The sequence below is a fragment of the Callorhinus ursinus genome, unplaced genomic scaffold (assembly GCF_003265705.2).
Source record: "Callorhinus ursinus isolate GAN/ISIS: 27379988/994484 unplaced genomic scaffold, GSC_fseal_2.0 scaffold8, whole genome shotgun sequence".
Lineage (NCBI taxonomy): Eukaryota > Metazoa > Chordata > Mammalia > Carnivora > Otariidae > Callorhinus > Callorhinus ursinus.
In genome coordinates, this window is record NW_027397070.1 from 60,747,494 (window position 1) to 60,760,713 (window position 13,220).

At 38.3% G+C, this 13,220-nt stretch overlaps 1 protein-coding gene across 1 annotated transcript in view; it reads right to left on the bottom strand.

Annotated features, from left to right (window-relative positions):
• RPS6KA5 (ribosomal protein S6 kinase A5) overlaps window positions 1–13,220 on the bottom strand; it is a 177,802-nt gene that overhangs the window by 75,292 nt on the left and 89,290 nt on the right. The gene's annotated exons all lie outside the window — the stretch shown is intronic.

Below are 13,220 nucleotides of genomic sequence, written 5' to 3' on the forward strand. Positions count from 1 at the left end.
GTGTTCATAATTAGCTCCAATAAGATATTTGTTGATAAACTGATAGTAGTTTCATTAGAAACTAACCACTGAGACCTTAACACACAGTGTAGACCCTGAAAACAGTCACAGATGTAGTTTAAAGCTTTCCTCCTAAAAACTTGAAAAGCATGTATCCCGAGTATATTCGTTTGTCAAGTTCAGCACAGTTTGAAAAGAGAACAAAGCAAAATCTTCATAAACTTGCAAATTTGTTTCATCTTGTCTGTTTAACTTTAAATTCCAAAAAGCAGATGCAACAGAATGAAAGAACTCTAATAGCTGGTTGCTTTGCAATGTATTTTACGAAACGTATGCCAGTAAAAAGCATTGCCCCCTCTACAGCTTCTGTAGTTTGCTAAGAGGTTTTAATTATATCTTAACACAAAGCTAATTATTAAAAAGGTGTAAAGAACACAGCATTCCTGCCAACTAACAATGAATTTTTTCTACCTTTAAGTAGTTATTTGCTTAAATCTAATGCTGATGTTTATGCATAAATGGTTTCCACAGTTAGTCATGACACAGAAATAGACACCCACAGGTCAGCTGACCAACTGACAAACTCCTACCCATCCTTGTATGTCCTATGCAATTTTCTCATCTTCAATAACCACTCCAGCAGAGTTGATCACTTCCTTTTTTGTTAGCCACTGTACTTATTAAAGACTTCTACCACTGCAATTATCTTGCTGTATTGAAAATGTTTATTTGCACAGTTGCTTTCTCTGTTACACTCTGAGCTTTTTAAAGTCCAAATAAATATATTCACCTCCACAAACAAAGTACCCACATACAGTAAGCACTCAACAGATATATTATTAAACACAAATTCTTTACAGTGGAATAAATATTAATAGACTCTGAAGAAAACCATCCTGACACTCAAAGGCAAGTGTGTCATAAAAAGAATCCCATGTACTCTTCTCTTAGTCCACAGGACCTGGCCTTTGTAACTCACAGACCTGGATTAGACAATGGTTTCACTGTGTCCTGCCTTGAGCAAATGAAGTCTCTCTCAGCTGCAGATTTTTGTCCATACAATGGGAATAGTAACTACTGTGGATTGTTGTTGCCTGGAACATAGACAGTGGTTTATTTTTCATTTATTGGGAAAACAAAAAAGTAACTAAAAATATAAAAAAAAAACCAAACAAACCCTAAAACAACATCAAGTAACCTACTTCCTACTTTTGGAATAGACCAAGAGCCAAAGGTGAAGACCTGACTTTCATAAAAAAAAAAACACGTTTTATTTGTAGGTATGTGGTTGCATACTTCACAAGGTCAATAGCCAACTCTATCCAGCAGTCAGGTATTCACAGCTGTAAAGCAGACACAGAAGCTGCCAAGTGGTATACCTGGCGTGTCCCTATGGGGCAGGTACTCTAGATCAGTGGCTGGGATATGACGTCAGTGGGAATTTCTATAAGGTAAGCATTTGGTACTCTCAGTCATTATAATTTTAGTTGTTCTGTTCAGTGTGTAGTGGTGTCTCATTATGGTTTTAACTTGCATTTTCCTGAGTAATAATGATATTTAGTATCTTTCCATGGCTTATTAGACATTTTAATATCTTCTTTAGTGAAGGGTCTAAGTTTTTTTTTTGCCTCTTTTGATTTTCTTTCTTATATAAAATATAATTTACATATCATGAAATTCACCCATCTGAAGCATAAAAATCAATGGTTTCTAGTATATTCAGAGTTATGCAACTATCACCACATTGAATTTTAAAACATTTTCACCACTCCATCCTCCCAGAAATCCTAATTTATTTGTTTTTTCTTCAGCTGCTTGTGCTTTTGATATCATATTTAAGAAACCATTGCCAAAACCAAGGTCACAAAGATTTACCCATCTTCCTCTAAGAAAGTTATAGTTTTAGCTCTTACTTTTCATCTTTGATCCATTTTGAATTAATTCTGTATATGATGTGAGGTATGGTCCAATTGCATACAAGTCCATATGAAATTGACTATCTAGTTGTCCCAGTACCATGAATTAAAAAGACTATTCCTTCCTCATTGGCACCTTCGTTGAAAGATCAATTGACTGTAAATGGACTGTGAGGGTTTATTTCTGGACACTCACAGTTCCATCCTATTATTTATATGTCCATCTTTATTCCAGTGCCACACTTTGATTACTGTAGCTTTGTAGTTTATTTTAAAATTGGCAAGTGCTGAGTCTTACCAAACTTAATTCTTCCTTTTCAAAATTGTTATATAGCTATTCTAAGGTTCCTTGACCTCCCTATGAATTTTAGGATCACTTTGTCGATTTCTACAAAGAAATAAGCTAGAATTTTGAGAGAGGTTGTGTTGAATCTGTGGATGTTTGGGGAGTATTGCCATCTTAATAATATTATGTCTTTCAACCCATAAACATGGGATCTTTTTATTTTAGGTCTCTCAATTCCCTCAACATTTTGTAGTTTTCAGAGTATCAGGTTTATACTTCTTTAATGCTAAATTTATTCCTAAGTGTTTATTGTAATGTAAATGGATTGTTTTTTAAAATTCATTTTCAGATTTTTCAGTGCAGGTGTACAGAATTTGTATGTTGGTCATACAAATGGCCTCAGTTGCCTCCTGCAACTGTGCTGAACTTGTTCATTTGTTTGAATAGCTTTTTAGTGGATTCCTTGGGATTTCCTATTTACAAGATCACGTCAAATGCAGTTACATCCTGCAACTGTGCTGAACTCGTTCATTTGTTTGAATAGCCTTTTAGTGGATTCCTTAGGATTTTCTATAATGTCATCTGTAAACACAGGTTTTATTCTTCTAGTGTGAAGGTCTTTTATGTTCTTTTCTTGCCTACAATGTTGAATAAAGGGGTGAAAGTGGATATTCTTGCCTCAGTTTCTGGTTTTAGGGGGAAAAAAAGGCTCTTGATTTTTAGGCTTCTGATTTTCAGGAAGTTCACCATTCCTACTTTTTTGAGTGTTTTTATCATGAAGGAATGTTTAATTTTGTCAAATGCTTCTTCTGTGTCCACCAAGATGATAATATGGTTTCTGTCCCTTATTCGTGACTGATAAGGTATATTAATTGATTTTCACTTGCCCTTGGATTCCTGGGATAAATCCCATTTGGCCACAGTATATGATCTTTTTAATTTGTTGCTAGATTCAGTTTGAGAGTATTTTGTTGAGGATTTTTGTGTTTTTATTCATAAGAGAGATATTGGTCTATAGTTTTCTTGTTTTATCATATTTTTGTCTGGTTTTGGTATTGGGATAATACTGGCCCCATAAAATTAGTTGGGAAGTGTTTCTTCCTCTTCTATATTTTGGACATTTATGAAGACTGGTATTAATTCCTCCTTAAATGTTTGGTAGTGGGATGCCTGGGTGGCTCAGTTGTTTAAGCACCTGCCTTCAGCTCAGGTCATGATCCCAGCATCCTGGGATCGAGCCCTGCATGGGGCTCCCTGCTCAGTGGGGCGTCTGCTTCTCCCTCTACCCTTCCCCCATGCTCATGATCTCTCTCTCAAAAAAAAAAAAAAAAAAAAAACTTAAAAAAATGTTTGGTAGCATCATTACGGAAGCCATCCGGGTCTGGGCTTTTCATTGTGGTTAGTTTATTACTACTATTCCTCCCCCTCCTCCTCCTTCAATCTCCTTCTTGTTAAAGATCTATTCGGATGTTGTATTTCCTCCAGTCGATTCTAATAGTTTGTGCCTTTCTAGGAATTTATTTCATCTAACTTACCTAACTTCTGGCATATTTGTTCATGGTTTTCTCTTATGACCTTTTTAAATTCTGTTGTATTAATGCCCCTTCTTCTGTTCCTAATTTTACTAATTTGAGTCTTCTTCCATTTTCCTTGGTCAGTCTAACTAAAGGTTTGTCGATTTTGTTTATCTTTTCAATGAATTATCTTTTGGTCTCATTCATTTTATTGTTGGCACATTCTCTATTTGATTAATTTCTGGTCTAATCTTTATTATTTTCCTTGTATCTGCTTGCTTTGGGGTTAGTTTGCTCTTCTTTTTCCACTGCCTTAAGGTGGAAGATTAAGTTACTGGTTTGAGTCCTTTTCAAAATTTTTTCTTCTTAAAAAGAAATACATTTTTTTCTTTTTAAATTTAGACAATTCAGCTATACATTTCCCACTAAACACTGCTTTAGCTGTATCTCATAGGATTTGATATGTAGTGTATTCATTTTCTCTCATCTCAAAGTATTTTCTGACTTCTCTTTGACACATTGGTTATGTAAGAGTATGTTGTTAAATTTCACAGTTGTGGTTATCCCAAATTTCTTTCTGTTACTGATTTCGAATTTCATTACATCGTGGTCAGAGAACATACTTTGATACTTTCTATGATTTTAATCTTTTTTAACTTATTGAGGTTTTTTTTTGTTTTGTTTTGTTTTTTTGAACAGCCTAGGTCTATCCTAAAGAATGTTCCTTGTACTTGAGAAAAATATGTACTCAGCTGTGTTGCTTGGAGAGAGTTCTACAGATGTCTGTTATATCTAGGTGGTTTATCTTCTATTTCCTTGCTGCTCTTTTGCCTAATCTTATACATTATTGAAGTGGAGTATTATTGTTGACTTGTCTATTTCTCCCTTCATTTCTGTCAGTTTTCCTTCATGTATTTTGGGTCTATGTTGTTAAGCACACATTTGTTTATAATTATTATGTCTTTCTGATGAATTGGTCCTTTTATCATTATGAGGTGTCCCCTTTTAATCTCTGGTAACATTTTTTGTTTTTAAGTCTATTTGTCTGATATTAGCAAGCCACTCCTGCTTTCTTGTGGTTGCTGTTTGTGTGATTTATCTTTTTCTATCTTTCTTCTTTAATCTATTTGGTCTTTGAATCTACACTGTATCTCCTATAAACAGCATAACGCTGAATCCTTTTCCCCCATCTGACAATCTCTACCTTTTGATTATATGGTCTAGTCTATTTACATTTAATGTTATTATTGGTATAGCTGGATTTCTGCCTGCTGTTTTACTTTTTTGTTTTCTATATATTTTATATAGTTTTTTTTCTCTATTCCTCCTTTACTACTTTCTGTTTCACTAAGTGAATATTTTCTAGTGTGATATTTTAATTCCTTCAATGAATTTCACTTCTTTTTTTTAGTTATTGGTGGTTGCTCTATGGCTTACTATATGCACATTAACATCAAAAACAGCTTCAGATTTATATCAATTTCAGTGATATATATATTACATATATATATATATATAAAATACATATATATTACTCCTATACAGCTCATTCTGTCTTTCTCCTTTTTATGCTATTACTGTTATACACATACAATAATATGTGTTATACAATTGTTATACAACTACATGTTACAAAGCCACCAATATATATTATTATTTTATACATTTTATGTCTTTCAAAGAAGCTGAGAGGAGAACTAGTATATATTTACAATTAGCATATTAGCCTTCTTATTTATATTTTTGGTTCTCTTCCTTTTTTTTCTTGTGGACTCAAGTTATCTGATTCCAACTCCCTACCCCCACCAGAGGCTTGTTTTATTATTATTTTTCTTTATTTATTAAATAACTTGGGTATTCTTGTATGGTCTGTTTTATCTGTAAGAAATCTCTGATGCTGCTCCTTAGAGGGCACAACCTTTGGCATTCACACAGTGGTTTGGCAGGGCTCTTTTTTACTCTCTTTTCCTGACCTGATAAGCTGTCTGCCTCTGTTGGTATTACACCCAGTTGTTAGGCTTCACTAATTGCCGGCTGATTGAGCTATTATTTTCAATAATGCCCTGGGGCACAAAGTACTCCACAGTCTGAGTCAATAAATTCAGGCTCCTTTGTAGGGTTAGTTTTTGAGGCCAGTGTTTGAGATTTGTTCTGACCCCAAGAGTGTTCTTCATAATTGACTATTTCCCTTATATTCTCCGGTACTCCAACAGTTTACTTCGTTGCTCTAATGGAGCTACCGAGCCTCCTCTTAATTGCTTACCACCAAAATCTCCATTTATCTCCCTCAAAAACATCCTTAGGCTTGAAATTCCCACATACTTTGCTTCAAATAAAGTCAGTTCTTTTGGTAAGAACTTCAGAGCTCTGTGCTTATGAACTACACCTCTCCCTCTAGGGAAATCTCTGATCCACTGCTCTGGAGCTGGGGGTGAAGACGGTGGCCCACTTCTCTCAGAGTGACACCCCTGCTTTATTATTAACAAGGTGCTGCATGAAGGCACTAGTCTCTGGTCTTCTCAGCTTGCCTCTACCAGCACAGAATCTTCACCCTGTAAATGAGGTGGGGCAAGGGCATCAGAACTCTGTATTCTCAACCTTCCAAGCCTGGAAGGCTTCTGCCCTATGAGTGGGGGCTGGGTGGAGGAAGGGAGCTCCCAACCTCTCAGCCACATTTCCAGGAATTTAGCCTCTGTAACACAGAGCTGGGTGAATAAAATATGCCAGTGTCCTGCAACCTCCTAATGAGATACTGTATCCCTTAACTGGGAGCTGAGGGGAGAGAAGGCCCCAACTTCTTGGCCACACCCACCCAAATGGAGCTTTTGTCATACAGCGTGGAGGAGTGCAGAGGTCAAGGCCCAAGAGCCACTCACTTTTTCTGTTTTTACTGACATTTAGATTTTCTTGAATAAATGTTTCTTCAATTGCTGAATGCCCACCCACAGGCCAACCTCCAGAGATTTAAAAATTTTTTTTATTTTAAATAACTTTTACTAGTTATGTTTGTTTCCCTGGAAAGCAGGTCCATGTAGCTCCTCACATTGCCATTCTAGGAGCAAGCTCTCATTTTCTTTTTTTAAATTATTGTTTAAAGGCATTCTTGCGTATTTTGGATATAAGTTCTTTGTCAAGTACATGTATGGCAAATATTACCTCTGAGTGAGTGGCTTGCCTTTAATTTTCTTAAGGGTCTCTTGAGGGGCGCCTGGGCGGCTCAGTCCTTAAGCATCTGCCTTCAGCTCAGGTCGTGATCCCAGGGTCCTGGGATCGAGCCCTGCATCGGGCTCCCTGCTCCGTGGGAAGCCTGCTTCTCCCTCTCCCACTCCCCCTGCTTGTGTTCCCTCTCTCGCTGTCTCACTCTGTCAAATAAATAAAATATTTAAAAAAAAGTGTCTCTTGAGCAGAAATGCTTAATTTTTATTAATTCGGCTTTCTCCTCCTCTTCCTCTTGCTCCTTCTCCTACTTCTCATCATGCTCCCATCCTCCTCCTCCTTTTGGTTAGTGTTTTGAGATGTCTTTGCCTACCCTAGTTATAAAGATATTCTCCTATGATTTCTTGTAAATGCTTTATGTGCTTAACTTTTGTTTAGGGTCTGTTTCAAACTAATATTTGTGCATAGAGCAAAGTAAGGATTGAGATTTACTTTTTTCCCCCATACAAATATCCAGCTGTTCTAGCACAACCATTACTTCTTTCCCCACTGAACTGCTTTGTCACATTTGTCAGAAACCAAAAAGCTATATTAAGTGTAGGTGTATTTCTGGAGTCCCTGTTCTATTCCACTGATCCATATATTTCATGCCATACTACCTTGATAATTGTGACTTTATAGTCAGTTTTAAATCAGATCATTTAAGCCTTACACATTCTTTCTTCTTTAAGACTAGATGGGCTATTCTAGTTCCTTTGTTTTTGCGTGAAAATTTGAGTCAGTTTGTCAATCTCTACCAAAAAAAAAAGCCTGCTTGGATTTTGATTTGGACAGTTTTGCATCTATAGTTCAATTTTAGGGAGAACTGGCAATGTTAACAATAATGAGTGTTCCTACCCATGAATATGGTGTAGCCCCCTCTGTTAACTAGGTTTTCTTTGATTTCTCTCAGCAATGTATAATTTACAGAGTAAATTTATTCCCAAGCATTTTATGTTAAGAAAAGTATACTGTAAAGGATATTCTAAAATTTCATTTTCCAGTGGTTTGATGCTAGTATACAGAAATACAATTGCTTTTTGTCATTTTATTTTGAAATAGTTACAAATTTAAGGAAATACTTTAGATATAGTATATAAAACTTTTTCATAAACCATCTAAGTAATTTGTCAACTTGATATCCCATCACTCATATGCATACTTGCATTTGTATTTTATGCCACAACCTAATCATTTAACAAGTCAGGACATTAACCCGAATATACTGTTACCATCTAATCCTCAATCTTAATTTCATGTTTCCTTAGTTGTTCCCAAAATATTATAGCAAAAGGTTCCAGTTCAGAATCAAATGTTAACTTTAGTCATCTATTTTCTTTAATTTGGAATAGTTCCTCAGTCTTCCCTTGACTTTCATAACCTTGACACTTTTGCAGATTACAAGCTTCATATTTTGTACACTGTCCCACAATTTGAGTTTGTCTGATGTACCTGCATAATCATATTCAGGTGTGCATCACTGGGAGGAAATCATGGAAGTGACACTGTTCTTGCTGCATCATCTCAGGTGGAGCATGATTTCAATTCATCCTAATATTAATGATTTTCACTTTGATCATCTGATTAAGGCAGTGTCTCCTTAGCTTCTCTACCATGAAGTTATCTATTTCACCTTTGTAATTAGCAAGTAATTTTGGAGAGGTACTTTGAAACCATGTAACCATTCCAACCTACATCATTTAATTTATTTATTTATATCTGAAGGGACTCATGGGTTTATTTTATTCAATGGGTTAACATTCACTACCATCATTTAGTTCTGATTCTGGGAGTGTGAGTCTGACTCTTACGGTATAGCTCTTCTAGAATTTTGATGAGTCTTCTGAGTTTCCCAAGTCCCTGTACCTTGGGAGGAATTTAACCCTTAACTGTCTCCTCTGAGGTTGGAGCTGCTGGAATCTTTATTCAGCTTTCAGACTTCCAGCTCTTGTCTGCTCTTGTCTGGGCCACTGAGGTTCTCGGCCCATGCAATCAATGCTGAGAAGTCGGTCCACACACGCAGATTTCCGAACCACCTCACCCGTGTTTCCCTTCTTGGCAAGGTGCCTCTCCTCCACAATTTGTAGCCACTCTGTTAGCCCTAAACTCCAACTTCTGACTCTTCAGCCTTGTAAGACTGCCTCTTCTGGACTACACTTTGACCTCTTATTTTACACATCCTTGGAAAGAAATATTTTTGGTATTCAAGAACACAGGTCTTGACTGTCAGAAAATCCAAAATTCCTAGCTATACTGGTAATTCATCGAGTACGTGACTTTGAGCAAGCTGCTTAATCTCTGAATCTAAAACCATATTTATAAACGGTGAACAATATATTTTCCTACAGTTTGTTCATTTCATTCAACAGACTGTGAGGCCTTATTATGTATCCATCACTTTTCTAGATACTGCACACATATACTGAACTAAACAGATAATAATCTCCATCCTAATGAAGGCTGCATTCCAGTGGGAAGAGAGAAACAAGTAAATTAGATACTGTGAATATTTTGGAAGATGCTGGTTACTATGGAAAAAGTAGCATGGATAAAGGTAGAAAGGAAATGCCAGGACAGAGATGAGGACTGCATTTTAATCCGAGTGGTCAGTGTATGCCTCACCAAGGTGACTTTTGAGCAAAGAATTTAAGAAAGTGGAGACATGAACTAAACAGATATTTGGGGAAAGACTGTTCCTGGCAGAAGTAACAAGTGCAAAGACTCTCAGGTAGGAGAGGGCCTGGTGTTAACTAAGGATCAGGAAAGAAGCTAACAGGGCTAGACCACAGTGAATGAGGAAAAAGTAGGAGAAGGGTCATGGTCACAGAAGTAACTGAGTTAGGGGGGTGAGGTAGCTCGTGCAAGGTCTTGCAGACCATTACTGGGGCTGCCCTGTATGCTGTGCACTGCACAACGTATTGTGGTCTAAGTGAACTGTGGCCTCTGGAGCTGAGCTGGCCACCGGAAGGATCTCATCTTTTCCTCTGAATGAAATGGGAAGCTTTTAAAGGATTCTCCACAGAACAGTGGCATGATAAGACTTGCAATTTCCTAGGATCAATGGCTCTGGCTGCTGTTCTGAGAAGAGCAAGGGTGGAAATGAGGAGACCACCTGTGAAAGAGGAAGGTGAGTGAGGATGGTGGCTAGGAGGAAGGTGACAGCACTGTGGGGGTACGGATCTGGACCCTCCCGAGCACCTGAAGAGATGGAACTGGTGTTACCTGGAGATGGGGAAGGCTGCTGGAAGGACAGGTTTGGAGAGGATGATCCAGAGTTCGTTTCTGGACATGAGGAATGCACCGTGTCTGACAAATAGTAAAAGCTCAATAAAGGGTAGTTACCATTATCATGATCATTACCCTCCATTTTATCTCCTGAGACTGTTAAGAGGTACAAAAGAGACCTTCTGGAACCCTCTGAGGGAGAGGAATTCTTACGATGGATTTAGAGCATGAAGAGGAGTTTCCATGAACCATCCTGAAAGCGCTTCACGTACGTCCCTTGAAATTATCCGCAATTGTTTTCAAGCATATATAAGAATCTGTGCATTCTCCTGAGAAGAGAGGGTCCACAGCTTTTATCAGATTCTCCAGGGAGTTGTAAGACGAAAAAAAAAAAAAAAAAAGAAAAGGAAAGGAAAAAAAAAACCCAAAAAACAAAGTTTAAGGAACATCACCCCTAAAAACAGCATTAAAATTGGAAAGGAGAAGCTCCTATCAAGTCTGTTTACGAACAAAGCAGTGAGTGCTGGCTGCCGGCACATGGGCAACAGCCGAGAGTAGCGGCCTACAGCCTGCCAGCACCATCAACCTTATCGTTACAGCAGGCACACCCAGTTCTGGCTTCCCCACGGCACCGAGCTCACGTCCTGCTGATTTCTCCCTTGGCTGTCATCACTGTCCTGGGGCTTATTTGCGTTTAGACTTGGACTGGTGAGGTTCAGAGCTTTAAAAAGTGAAATGGAGCAAGGGGTTTTCATTTTCAACAAGATCTCTGACTCCTGAGGATGTGCTGGGACTGCATTTCCGGTGTCTTAACACCTGTGTGTTTATCACGAGGTCTAGCAAGGGTGCCTGGGTGGTTCAGTTGGTTAAGCGTCTGCCTTCGGCTCAGGTCATGATCCCAGGGTCCTGGGATCGAGCCCCTCACTGGGCTCCCTGCTCGGGGGAAGCCCGCTTCTCCCTCTCCCACTCCCCCTGCTTGTATTGCCTCTCTCGCTGTCTCTCTCTGTCAAATAAATAAAATCTTCCCCCCCCCCCAAAAAAAGAGCTCTAGCAACTCTATTAGAATAAGGCTGGGGCTGGCATGCCCTAAGGAAAAACAACTTAGCCAGGCAGTGAGACAACAATAAAACAAAATTTAGGAAAGACCATAGGGCTATTGCTAAATTCCTATTTAGCAATAGCCCTATGGTCTTATTTTATAATAAATTATAAAATTTGTACCCTTTTGAATGAGAACACCAGACTCAGGAAAGCAGGCACATTCTGGGACAGTTAGTAATGGCATAGACGTGGTCGGTGACATTGTGAAAACCCAGATCTTAGAGACATCTGAAAGGAAGAGTCTTCTCAGCTTTATAATTCAAGGAACCCCATCCCTTTCCTATTGAGCAATAAGTTACATTTCTTCACCTAAAAGACTTACTAAAAACCTCACACTGAATAAAGCTCCTGTGTGGGGACTGTCTATTACTAGAATTATTTCAGGTCCACCCCGCCTGGTGGGCTCTTGGTCCATGCCAACTCGTCTACCCTGAGTAATAACTTTTCTGTACAAATTATGGATTCATTAGATTTCTAGAAATTAGATTTCTTAAGGTTCTGCCAATTTCTTTGCAAGCATGAAGTCTGGGTTTTTGCTTTTGTTTTTTTTTTAAGCCAATGCTGACTGTTTTTATTCTCTTTATGACAGGGAAACTGTCAGAAACAGCATGAGAATGTTCTGTTTTTTACTGATATTCCTGAGTCTTCTTTGCCTCTCTGGACATATGACAAAAAGGGACCACGTGGCGCTGACTCAGTGAACATTCCTGGCTCCTGTTGTTTGTATGGATGCAGCATCTCAATAACCCGTAAGTCAGGAAGCAGGAAAGGGCTACTGACAGGTAGGAATTCAGTGACATAAAACAGGGTTTTGGCTGCTCTCCTTTAAAATTTGTCTCTTAACACAGCCTGCTACTTTTGAGACCAGACAAAGAAGTAATAACAACCAGAGATGCTGGATACCTTCTAAGTGCCTGTTCCACTTAGATATGGCAATGAATGTGACCCTCATAAACAGTGCTCTTAGGTACTATTCTAACAGTATAATCCCCAGAGAAAACATGTACTCTCTAGAGAATAGTGAAGAAGCTAAACAAATTATCCAGAGTTGCATATCCTGTGAGTGGGAAAAGAAGGATTATGAACATGGGCAGTCTGACTCCAAAGAGTGATTTTTTTATGCCATATTAGAACTGCCCTTTACCCCTTCCAAATATGGTTTTACTATCACTTACTAGGAGCAGCCTCATCATGCAGTTGGTCTTGCCAATTACTGTCCAAAAAACTGCGTTAAGATCAACTGTTCTGTCCTTCAAATATGTAAATGGCTTAGAGCCAATAATTCTATATATTTGGTCATATAATTTTGCTAGCTTACAGTTTTCACAATTAAGTTTTGGAGGGCTCATCTGAATGCCACAATACTCAAAAGCAGACATTCTAGGGTGGCTATACTGAGGTTTTGTTTTTTTTTTTAAGATTTTATTTATTTGAGAGAGAGAGAGAGAGAGAATAAGCAGGGGAAGGGGCAGAGGGAGAAGCAGACTCCCTGCTGAGCAAGGAGGCTGACTTAGGGCTTGATTCCCAGGACCCCGATATCATAACCTGAGTTGAAGGCAGATGCTTAACCCACTGAAGCACCCAGGCACCCCTGAGATGTTTTTTGTTTTTTTTTTAATAGGCACGGTAAACAATGAGTTTCAACCTTTTTTGAGAATGTGCCAAGCTAAAATTATCACTGACACATTTACGGCACATAATTTAAGAGAGTTAATTTATTGTCTTGTAGGAATGGACTATGGGCTGTTTTCTTTTAAAAAAGGGGGGGTACTTGGCCTTGCCTGCAGGAATACCCCCAACCTTGTGGAAGGTGCCTTAATTTTTCCTAAGAGGTCATCACCTTAGTCCACCTGCCTGTTAAAGCAGAGGAATCTGAATTTGGCAACACAGAAGAGCTACTGTCTAGGTTCTTGCCAGAGATTAGAACCTCAAATTGTCTGCAGTCCAAATCTCATCAAATACTCAGTTGTGAGATATAATACA